The sequence below is a fragment of the Cornus florida genome, unplaced genomic scaffold (assembly GCF_030987335.1).
Source record: "Cornus florida cultivar Cherokee Brave unplaced genomic scaffold, ASM3098733v1 CherokeeBrave_3.0.0_Hap2_Chr06, whole genome shotgun sequence".
In the NCBI taxonomy this organism is placed as follows: domain Eukaryota; kingdom Viridiplantae; phylum Streptophyta; class Magnoliopsida; order Cornales; family Cornaceae; genus Cornus; species Cornus florida.
Genome location: NW_026775576.1, coordinates 24441288 through 24454410, shown reverse-complemented (window position 1 = coordinate 24454410; position 13123 = coordinate 24441288). Strand labels below are relative to the sequence as shown.

Genomic DNA, 13123 nt, shown 5'->3' with positions numbered 1-13123 from the left:
TGGTGTACGAGCCCAGCTCATTTGGGGTGATTTCTGACCTACCTATATAAGGAATATGAGCTACTTTTACACATAGACACATACTTAGAAAAGATAATACTTAGGGAGGAAGCAAAGGAGAGAAGAAGGCTAGAGACACCATTGGAGACTCTTCATCAACCAAGGAGCAGATTTCTTCCATGGAGCTTGCCCTTGAGGGTTGGAGGACATCATTTATGAGTGGCTAGACATCCTCTTGGAGCTAGAGTTAGCCCTAAGCATGCTTTCAACTTCTTAATTTACGTATTTTTTAGGGGAATTGTATTGTGATTCATGTCTTGACACTTTCATATATATAGATCTTGTTTTTTCAATGATTTATGTGGTTTAATGCTTCCAATTGATCATTTCATTCTATCCATATATCTATGTATGCTAGAATAGATGTTCATGTGTTTGTCTCTATTTCTTGTGTTATTGATGCATGTCTATGTGTATTGATGCTATAGATCTCGAGATTGTCAAGACATAGTGCTTAATGGCATGTTCTTATGGTTTATTTGATGGTTTATACTCATTTCTTGATGGATTGTACCTCTCCCTTAGTTTAATTAGTTTAATTTCATGTCATTAGCTTAGTTGTAGTGTATTTGTTAAATGGGAGGACAATCCATGCTTGTTGTTGATATTCCATACTTATGAAAGCAAGTAACATATATCTCTAACCTTGTGAAGTGTTTGGATTATGAGCATAAAGAAAGGATTAATGGCTTAATTTGATATGTTGTGCTATCCACCATGTTGTTTAGACAATATATGCTTAATTTGTCATCCATGCTTGTTGAAACAACCACACACACACTCTTTGTTGCAATATATGTTTTTCCCCTCATTAATCATTCATTAAAGGTGTAGAAAAGTATGCCTAGTGGTGATCTTTAAACCCCAAGATCTCTCTCTCTTTTATTCTCTCTATTGTATTATTGTTTACTTTAGTTTAATTTGCATCTAATGTAATCCAACCAACCAACCATTACTTTGATCACTCGACTTACTAACCCTAATCTTGATTCCTCAACCTAGTACGACACCTCAATCCCTTAGGACGATCCCTTCTCACTCATACTACATAGTATAGGTGTTAATCGGTTTATAAATTTAAATTATAGTGCCCACTTGACACTAATTTTCAAACTCAAAGTGTTGTACATTGTATTGTGCCACGCCCGAGAAGCCACCATAGTTTTTGGCACCGTTGTGATCAGTATGACAATTATACATCAACCTTTGCAATAGCACAAATCATTGTAAAATAAGGCTATTTGTCGGATAAGTCGAACCACTAGGACTGCCAGTTTATGGCAACTAAGGTTTTTAAATTCCTTTTAGTTTGATGAAGGGTGTGAATAGAGATTTGTTGGTTTGTCACTAAAATTAAGAATTAAAATGCATAAAACACTAAAGTTAAGAGGTAGAGATAAATAAGAAGGGACTAGGGAAGTGAATCCACCTTCAACCCTATACACATGCTAGATAAAGACTAAATTGGGGATAACAATATATAATGGTCAAGAATTATATAGCGACACATGATTGCCATATAATCATCAAGAAGTTCATTAAATCAAAAACAAGAATGATCCATGAAAAGTTTATACATTTGAACTACCTAAACTAGGGTGTAGCATTAATCATAGTCTCTTAAGCAAAAGATCATCAAGACTTTAATCAAATGATGAAGCACATGAAACTAGGAATCAAGCATAAACCATCAAAGGAAATACCTAAGCAATGGACTATCAAGTTTCTCTATTAACATGCCATGAAAACCATTCCATGATCTCATTTCCATTGTCACTATGGAAGTGCAAGCAATATGATTAAGAGAAGTAACAATCTAAGACGAGACGAATAACTCAAAATAATCATTTATAGACATTTAAAATCCATTACAACAATTATGGGGCTCTAGATCATGAAATAACCAAAGAATATACATTCTTATCCTATAATATAATCTAAATTAGAACATGCTTACGAGGGAGGGGCTTCATCACCTCCCTAAATGAAGGTTTAGTTACTCATTGATGCACTAGAGGAAGGAGGAAGCTTAGAGACTCCTTCCATTTTCGAGCTCAGCCCTAGCCACCCAAGAACTCTCCTATCTAATCTTTCTCTCTCTAGAAATCTTGATGTAAAAAAATGTCCTCCACCAAAAGTCAAGCCTTCCTCTCCTTATCTACCAAAAATCTCCTCTTTCCCCCTCATTTTCGAGCTCCACTTCCCCAGGATGAAACTGGACCACAGAAAAATTATAAGGGGCCAAGGATCAGCTAGAAATCAGGGGCAAGTAAGCTGCCTTATGCAAAATGGCGGGCGCCCGCGGGGGCTCACATTTCCAAAGATGGCTACTGGCATGAACGGCGGGCACCCGCAGGAGCTCGGCGGGGGCTTGCGAATCTGCAGCGGGGCCCCACGAAAGTAGGCAGTGAGATGGGCAATTTGGCGGGCACCCGCGGGTTCCTTGGCCTCAACTCCTTCAGCCATCTTCTTAACATCTTTTGTTGGTACCGTGGCACTGTCATGAAGTGAATGCAAGGCCATCAATTTCATACTCACGATGGCTTCAAAAACTGGACGTAACCAATAGTCCCCAACAACAGCTAGCTTTAGTTCTTCAAAAGTTTGTAACACCGTTCTTTTAACCACCTTCAGGGGAACCGACCTGAACAAGGACAAAATAAATGAATAAAGCTAAACCATACATTATAATCAATAACTGGACTCAACTAATGCAAATAAGGGCGCTTGAATATGCAATATTCGGCGTTTATCACACCCCCAAACTTACATTTTGCTAGTCCCATAGCAAAAATCAAAATATAGAACCCAATAAAAATGACAACATATAAACTACTGACAACAAGCATCAATCATGAAGCACGAAAGTATCTACAAAGCTCAAATGTATCTTTGGAACAACAGAAAATTGGAGACAGACTCATTAAGTAGACTACCTTGCATATATGAGGCCTTGATATACAACATGGAAAAACACATTTCCACTATTATGCATCAATCATCATAGTCTATATAAACACTTCAATTTTCATTTCTAAAATAGAATTGAACTCTAACTTTAGTGAAAGTGAACCGGATTCCCAATATGCGTCTTTTACCTTCTTTTTCCAATCTCAGGAACACAAGCTTTAAAATCATTGAATTTCCTTCTAAATGGGATCCCTAAGGCATGACTTTATTCACAATACAAATTTTGTTGCTTATTTTATTTACATACTATGGTCGTGCAATGTTGAAGGCCCTTAAGCTTTCTAACCGACCCATGTAGCAAGTGTTAGGCTAGCAACTCCAAAACCAAATGGCTTTAGGGTGCTAAGTGTAGAAACACTCCTAGGGCTTAATAACTCGAGTTCGAAAAGTTACAAACTCCAACAAACTATATTTATTTATTTATCTTTTTGTGAATGACCGTGCAATGTCTAAGTCCCTTAAGCTTTCTAACCAACCCATGTAGCAAGTGTTAGGCCAACAACTCCTAAACCAAATGGCTTTAGGGTGCTAAGTGTAGAGACACTTCTAGGGCTTAATAACTCGAGTTGGAAAGGTTACAAACTCAAACTGGTCATTATCATTTTTCATAATGGTTACCTTTGGCATGAAGTTATATATATATATATATATATATATATATATATATATATATATATTTAACTTCATGCCAAAGGTAACCATTCATTAGGGCCATCAATTCAAATCCACTATGTCATGGTCAAGGTCAATTGGATTGCATACCTCACAATTAGGTTCCCGGTGTGCATCTGTGTAATGTGAAGCATAGAAGAGTATGAAATCTGACGAAAAATCAATTGAAGCATTTATACGAACCAAAATGAATCAACATGGTCATTTCAAAAAAAAAATTTATTTTCAAAATTATCCTTAGCCTCTATACACAAAGTCTTAAACACATACTTCAATCTCCAAAAGGTTCTATGATTACACTTATCATTGCTTCCAACAAAAATTGTTTAACAAAATTTATTTTATTAACTTGCATGTGAGCAAAAATCTAAGAAATGCACCCCCAAACTTGAAGTTCACATTGTCCTCAATGTGAGAAGACAAAGGATAAATAATGAAAAATGAAGAGTGCGACAAGAACAATAGTACCAAGTTAAAGAGGAATTGAGTGGCGGTGCAAAAATAAGCCACTTCATGAATTCCGCGAGTGCACCCCCAAACTTGAATTCAAAAAACTGTCAAAAGCATCTATACAGGGCAAAAATTATATGAATCCAAAAATCACTAAAAATAACTGCGATTTATTTCAACGCTAATATCCATGCAAAGTAGCAAAAGAGATGCAGTTATAAGTTTAAAAGAAACCGAAAAATAAATGCCAAACACGGCCCAAAAGATGTCTAAAAAGTACTACTAAAATTGGAAATAAAAGCTACAATCATAAAGTCACTCTATCATCAGAGTGGAAGAAGAACCACCAGGTGCGCTAGGTGCACAGTCGATCAACGTCTGAAGCATGCTTTTCAAAACCTGCTGACCTTCCTGAGTCGTCTTAACAGTGCCCTCTATGTTGTCTAGGCGCATGTGAAATGCATCAAGACAAGCATTGAGGGCAAGATAATCAGCCTGGGTCATGACATCCAGTGGCAGAACAACAGGGGCAGCTGGAGCAACGGGGGCAGGATGAGCAAAAGGGGCAGGAGCCACAGAGGGAGCCGGAGCACCCCAATCCAATTCGCCCCCAATGCGGGCCTGATGGGATGCCTTAAGCTGAACTGTGCTCGACTTCCAGACCCCAAGAGTAAAATTAAGAACCGTCTTTTCTTTGTCTTTACCCCGGGGTGCTTTGAATCCGGCATCTTTAAGCAACCTTCTGATAAGGTAAGGAAAAGGGAATACCCATGTGGTTGTAGTGCGCGACCTAACCAAGATTAATTCATTGTAAATTTTTAGCAATTTATCCCAGATAAGTTATGGGACGCAAAACCAATACCCCTTTTCAGCATTACAGAGGGTTTTCAGAAAATCCCCCTTACGCTCGGAATGGCCTAGCACGGGAAGGACATTCTTAGCGAGGACCGAATCAAGAAACCAAAATCGGCATGGCAAAAAGGACTTGTTGGTGCTTGTGGTTCGAGTGCCGGTGTACTGGTCGTGGCACATCATGTGCACAATGTCCGACAATGTTAGCTGATCGGGACCTTCAACATAAAGGGGGAGGCCCGCCTCATCCGCCGGCGAAATCAACGGGCAGTCCATGGCCAAAGCAAAATTATCAAGGGTGAACTCATACTCATAATCATCAATGGTGGTTTTGATTTTGTCCGATTTCGCACATGAATAGAACATGTTGGCGTAGAAAACACAGATCACGCGTGAATAGTTGGAGTGAACACATGGTTTGAAGAGAGCTTCAAGACCACGCTCTTTCAATTCACGGACGGACCACGCCGTCTCATGATTATGCTCAAAACCATCTTTAATAGCGAACTTGGCTTCGGGAATGATTGGCCATTCAGCCCAATTTGGGGTTGGAGGCGCATTAGAAGGGCCCTCAGATGAACGAGAACGTTTTGAAACAACCTTGGAGGCCATTGGAGTGAGGAATTTTGGTTCAGGACTTTTTACAAACACCTGGCGTGCAAAAGAATTGGAAAGAGGGAAAAAATGAGGTGAGAAACTTGAAAACCCAAAAATTTCAACCTGAAAATCAACAATGCACAATCCCAACAATCATATATCCTTCCACACAAGCAATCTCGTCCTTCTTTGATCAAAAATTGAAAGAAAACGAAGGTTAGAGACTTACCTACAATGGAGAAACCCACAAAGCCTTGTGCTTGGTGATGGAGGATCTTAAGGATGAGCGGAAGATGAAAGAAAGGAAAGATGATGGAGGGAATGGAGGAAGATTGGAAATGGAAGGAGAAAGAATGAAGGGTTTGAGTTTTTTAGGAGGGCGGGGGCGAGGGTTGAGAGAAAGAGAATGGTTTAAAGGAAATAAGAGGGGGGAAAATGGGCTTGGAAGCCCATTTAATATCAGCGGAGGGCTCCGCGGGCGCACGCGGAGCGACGAGAGTCACTGGGGGATTTTGCGGGGGCCCGCGAGACACGGCGTGGCCCCGCGGGTTTGCTGAGTATACTGGCAGGTTTGGCGGGTACCAGCGGGAGCTCTAGAGATGCTGCCTTATGCAGCTTACTCAGATTTTGCAAGGCCCTGATGGAGTCACTTGGACTTCCAACATGAATTGAAGTACAACGAAAAGCCTAATAACCACGGAGAATGAGATGGAACGAACTAATTCACAAACGACGGCCATGAGATTCGAACAATAAGAGACCCCAGGATAGGACGGTAGACATGCCCATATGACTTTGAATAATTCCGGCAATGGTACTCAGACCTGAAAACAGTAACGAAAGCCGAATATGACCGCCGGAACGTTAGACGAGATAATTTTAGAAGAATGCACATTTTGGGTCAAACTTAATGAATTTTTGAAAAATTCATGGCAATGGACATGTCGAAAGCGGAAGCTCAGAAAAATAGAAGAATTCCTTCCCATGAGTGCTAAGTTTTACGTCGATAGCTAGACGAAGCAAGATCGCACATTAGTCCTCGTAGACTGGGTCCATTAATAGGACTTTCTCTACTTTGCGGATAAGGACTATGCCGTTAATGTAAGGTTTAAGCCTTTGGCCATTAACCTTAGAGAGAGATCCATCGATAGGATCTTGAAGTTCGACTGCACCATGAGGAAAGACGAAAGTAACGATATATGGACCATCCCACCTTGACCGGAGTTTACTGGGAAAAAGTTTCAAGCAGGAATTGAAAAGCCAGACTTTTTGTCCAGGGGCGAAAGACTTGTTGACAATGTGCTTGTCATGGAATGCTTTGGTCTTGGCCTTATAGATTTTGGCATTTTCATAAGCTTCATTGCGAATTTTCTCAAGTTCATTAAGTTGCAAGGCATGAGTAGAGCCGGCTTGTTTGAGATCAAAGTTAAGCCTTTTTATGGCTTAATAAGCACGATGCTCTAGCTCAACGGGGAGATGACATGCTTTGCCAAAGACAAGTCGATATGGCGACATGCCAATGGGTGTCTTGTAAGCTGTTCGGTAAGCCCAAAGCGCATCGTTTAGTTTTGACGACCAATCTTTGCAGTCCGGTCGAATTATTTTTTCCAAGATATGCTTAATCTCCCGATTAGATACTTCCACTTCACCACTCGTTTGAGGGTGGTAAGGTGTGGCAACCTTGTGAATGACAAAGTACTTAGAAAGGACAGATTTAAGATAACGATTTCTGAAATGAGATCCACCGTCACTGATGATTGCTCGGGGCATACCAAAACGACTGAAAATGTTGGACTGAATGAATTTGATCACGACTTTATGATCATTGGTTTTGGTAGCTGCGGCTTCAACCCATTTGGACATATAATCCACCGCTACAAGGATGTACTCATAACCATAAGAAGATGGAAATGGTCCATGAAGTCGATTCCCCACACATCAAAAATTTCTATGATTAAGATGGGAGTGAGGGGCATCATGTCTCGTTGGGACATGGAGCCGAGCCTTTGACATCGCTCACATAATTTACAAAAATTATATGTGTCCCAAAACAAAGATGGCCAATAAAATCCGCTCTGAAGGACTTTGTCAGCGGTCTTTTTGGCACTAAAGTGGCCTCCACAAGCAAGAGTGTGGCAGAAATTTAGGACAGTTGTAGTTTCAGTTTTAGGGATGCATCACCGGATGATTTGATCCTGGCAATATTTGAACAACTTCGGATCTTCCCAAAAGAAATGTTTGACTTGGGAGAAGAACTGGTCTTTCTCTTATTTGGACCAATTGGATGGAATTTTGCCTACCGCTAAATAGTTGACAATATCCGCAAACCAAGGGAGACTCGAATGGGAAATCTGAAAAAGTTGCTCATCCGGAAAGGAGTCCCGGACCGCAACAAATTCAGAGGATTTCTCAATGAGTAAGCGAGAGAGATGGTCTACGACAACATTGTCGGTCCCTTTTTTATCCCAGATTTTGATGTCAAACTCTTGAAGTAAAAGTATCCATCGAATTAGGCGAGGTTTGGTCTCTTTTTTAGCTAGCAAATGCCTAAGAGTGGCATGATCCGAGAAAACAATGACCTTGGATGCAAGAAAATAAGAACGGAATTTATCCAAGGCATACACAACAACTAGCAATTCTTTCTCAGTGGTGGTGTAATTTAACTGGGCGTCGGAGAGTGTCTTGCTAGCATAATAGATGACGTATGGAAGTTTATCCACATGTTGGCCAAAAACCGCACCTAATGCATAATCGGATGCATCACACATGATCTTAAATGGAAAAGACCAATTAGGCGGTTTCATGATTGGGGCGGTAGAGAGGAGAGTGCAAAGTTTTATGAAAGCTTCCATACAAGCTTCATCAAAATTGAACGGACCATCCTTGGCAAGAAGATTACACAAGGGCCGAGAAATTTTGCTAAAGTCTTTGATGAAGCGACGATAGAAGCCGGCATGGCCAAGAAAGGAATGGATTTGATGGACAGAATTTGAAGGAAAAAGATTAGAAATTAACTCAACTTTGGCTTTGTCCACCTCAATTCCCCGTTTAGAAATGACATGTCCTAGAACAATGCCTTCTTGGACCATAAAATGGCTTTTCTCCCAACATAGAATTAGATTCGTCTCCTTACATCTTTGGAGTACAAGAGATAAATTGTGGAGACATGAGTCAAAGGAGGATCCAAAGACGGAAGAGTCGTCCATGAACACCTCTAAGAACTTTTCAACCATATCCGAAAATATGGACAACATGCATCTTTGGAACGTGGCCGGAGCATTGCATAGCCTAAAAGGTATGCGTCTATAAGCAAAGGTTCCGAAGAGGCATGTGAATGTGGTCTTCTCTTGATCTTGCGGATCAATTGCCACTTGGTTATAGCTGGAATAACCATCAAGGAAACAATAGAAGCTTTGGCCAGCTAAAATCTCTAAGATTTGATCAATTAATGGAAGTGGAAAATGATCCTTCCTAGTGGTAGAGTTTAGTTTCCGGTAATCAATGCACACACGCCACCCGGTGGTGGTGCATTGTGGCACGAGCTCTCCCGCAGAATTTTCAACGACGGTGAGGCCGGATTTCTTGGGTACAACTTGAGTGGGGCCCACCCACTTGCTATCAGAGATGGGGTAGATGATTCCCGCATCTAGTAGCTTGATCACTTCTTTCATGACCAATTCCTTCATGTTGGGATTCAACCTGCGCTGCATCTCTCTAGAAGGTTTAGTGTCCTCCTCCATATGGATTCAATGCATACAAATAGCGAATCCTTTCAAATCAGCCACTGCCCAGCCAATAGCTTCTTTGTGCTCTTGTAGCACTGCTAAAAGGCTAGTTTCTTGATCCTTTAAAAGGTCAGAAGCAATGATGACCGGAAGAGTTTTACTCGCACCAAGAAACACATATTTGAGGTGGGCCGAGAGCGGCTTTAATTCAAGTTATGGTGGAGATTTCAAGGAAGGGACCGGAGGAGTAGTGGAAAGCTGAGGAAGTGGTTCTTTTGGTACCTTCCAAGGAGGACAATTCATGATAGCATTAATGTCAAGCAAAGAGTTTACTTCTTGGATTGATTGGTCAATATCAAAGTTTGAGAAGTCAAAGTGAGACATGCAAGTTTCCAAAGAATCTTTGCTTAGAATGAAAGGGAAAGATTCTTTGACCACTTCATCTACCACATCGATAAAGAAATAATCATCCTCATCGGGAGGATGTTGAGTTACATAGAAGATGTGGAGTTTGACTTGCATATTTCCAAAGGTGATATTGATGAGCGCTGAAAAGTGCGTATTTAAACCCCTTAAGCTTAGGTATTATAATACCTTTATCTATCTTACTTTACCGTTTTAGATTAATTTCGTGTTATTTCCATTTTCAGGCACTTATCCCAAAAATAAGCTAACTTAGCCAAATAATAACAGAAATAAAGCAATTCTGGGATTAATCAAAGAAAGGAGCCAAGTGGAAGCAAAAGAAAGAAAAATGTGGAATTCAACATCTTCGATCGATCTCAGATCAAAGTTCGATCGATCCAACATGATCGATCTCAGCACTTCAAGATGGATCTAAGCCATGATGACATTTTCAGAGATCTCAAAAGTTCGATCGATCCAACATCATTCTTCGATCGATTGAACTACCTTGTCCTTATCTAAATGATTGATCTTATCCAATTGTACCACCCTACCAACCACTTTTGTCCTTTTCCCAAAAATATCTTTGAAATATCTCAGATTTGTTTTTATCCAAAAAGGAGCCGCCATTGAGCATCGATCCAACTTCAGTTCGATAGATCTCAGCCATGTTCGATCGATCCAAGTCCAAGGTTTGATCGATCGAACTTCCTCCAGTGCAAAAAAGTTAAATTTCCAGCTCATTAAAAGTTGTCCTTATCCAATCATTGGGGACTATAATGTGGACGATCCCAGCTCATTTTGTGTGTCACTTGACCTACCTATATAAAGAATATGATACACTTTTTGAAAGGGGGTTAGCATTCTTAGAAATCCATCTATCACAATAGAGGCTATTCTTAGGGAGGAAGAAATGAGGAGAAGGCTAGAGACACAAGCTTAGGAGCTCCTCATCAACCAAGGAGTAGATTTCTTCCATGAAGTTTTCCCTTGAGGGTTGGAGAAGTATTACCATGAGTGGCTAAACATCCTCTTGGGGCTAGAGTTAGCCCCAAGCATGCTTTTTACATCTTGATTTTGTGTATTATTGAGGGATTAGTGTTGTAATACATGTTTTGGCACTTTTATATATATAGATCTTGTTTATTCAATGATTTATGTGGTTTAATGCTTCCAATTGATCATTTCATTCTATCCATATGTCTATGTATGCTAGAATAGATGTTCATGTGTTTGTCTCTATTTCTTGTGTTGTTGATGCATGTCTATGTGTATTAATTCCATATATCTAGAGATTGTCAAAACATAGTGCTTGATGGAATGCTCTTGTAATTTTCTTGATGGTTCATGCTCATTTCTTGATGGATTGTGCCTCTTTCTTAGCTTAATTAGTTTAATTTCATGTCATTAGCTTAATTGTAGTGTAGTGGTAGTATAGTTGTTAGATGAGAGGATAATCTATGCTTGTTGTTCGATGTTCCATACTTTTGAATGCAAGTATCATATGTCTCTAACCTTGTGGTGTATTTAGCTTGTGAGCTTAATGAACGGATTAATGACTTGCTAGATATGTTGTGCTTTTCACATGCTACTTAGACAATATATACTTAATTGTTAGATATGTTGTGCTTTTCACATGTTGCTTAGACAATATATACTTAATTGGTCATCCTTGTTAATTGAATCAACCAAACATACACACATCAATATTGCAACACACATTTCCCTCATTAGTCACTTGTTAAGGGTGTAGAAAAGTATTACTTGGTGGTGACCTCTAAACCCCAAGATCTCTCTCTCTTACTTACTCTTTATTGCATTCAATTATTTAGTTTAATTTGTTCTCTAGTTTAATCAACCAACCAACTATTCGTTTGATCACTCGACCTACTAACCCTAATAGTGATTCCACAACCAAATTCGACTCCAATCCCTTGGGACGATCCCTACTTACCGTAACTATATTTTTAGTGAAGGTAGTAGTGGCTTCTATAAATGTAAAACTTGGCCTTCGCCTTAGTGCACACTCTCTTAAGCTAATGGTAGGACGGCAAACCATTGTTTTTGCAGCCGTTGCCGTGGATTAGGCAACGTCGTATTTGTGGAATCAATTAGGAATTAGTACTCTTTTGAGCGTGTCTTTACTTTGTTTTCAATTTTTGTTACTTATTGTGTTTGTTCTTAATTGACAAGGTGCATTGAGCTAGGAGGCAAGCAAAGGAGCATTCAAGTAAAGGAGCTAAGTAAGTAAGGAAAAATGCTAGAAATCTAAAAAAAATTTGCTAAGCTAAGCTAAAAATTTGGAGTTGAAGTGCTAAAGGACCTTTGTGAGCTTTTCTTTACTCATCCCTTAGTTAAATCGTCGGCCCGCGTGGAGGCTTGTTTTTAAATTCTTAGATAAATCATGAGCCCGCGTGGTGGCATTCTTAATTGTTCTTTGCATCATTGTTATCAAAGCATAGGAGTATGGGTTAAGTGTTTGTGGAGGAAGTTTCATTGAATTGTTGTGAAGTCGAAGTGTTTGTTCATTCATTGTGTTTGTGTGTTTTCCATTGTGCATGCATGGTCGTAGATCACTAAGACCAACTCTTGTCCCTCTTGATTTGCATCTTGAATCCGTAGTTAGAAATCCTATGGGAAAAGGAAGTTCTAGTTCTACCCAATCCATTACATCAATGGAAGACCTTAATGAAGAGCATGTAGAGGACCTTGATCACATAGACCAACAAGGTATCCTCCATCCAAATGTGCATCATGAGAACATGCAAGTACCATTAGGCATGCCTAGGCCATTCATTCACCAACCACAACAACAACAAGGCCAAGTTCCATTTGGAATGCCAAGGCTAATGTATGCTCCACAACCTCCCATCATTCAAGGAAATCAAAATCAAGGTGTCCATGTTGCACCTCAAATTGCTAATCCTCCACTTGCTTTAAGAGATCATTATGTGCCTAATGAATATAATGCACCCACATGCATTCAATTGCCACCATTTAGAGCACATCACTATGAAATTAAGCCATAAACCATTCAAATGCTTCCTAACTACCATGGACTTCCAAGTGAAGAACCTTACAAGTATTTGGATGAGTTTTTTGAAGTATGTTCCACCGTAAAATATACGGACATGCCGGAAGAGGTCTTAAGACTTAAACTTTTTTCCATTCACCTTAAAGGACAAGGCAAAGTATTGGTTTAACAATCTTAGGCCTTTTTCAATAACTTCTTGGGCAATGCAACAAGAGTTCTTGAAGAAGTACTATCCAGTTTCTAAGACCAATGTCATGAGAACTTCCATTAGAGAATTCACACATGGGGATGGAGAAACATTTCATGAGGCATGGGAACGCTTCAATGAATTGCTTAGGAAGTGTCCACATCATGACAT

General features: G+C 39.7%; 1 pseudogene; it reads right to left on the bottom strand.

The window, feature by feature from the left end:
- Window positions 1-13025: 13025 nt before the first annotated feature.
- Window positions 13026-13123, bottom strand: LOC132315437 (small nucleolar RNA R71; annotated as a pseudogene).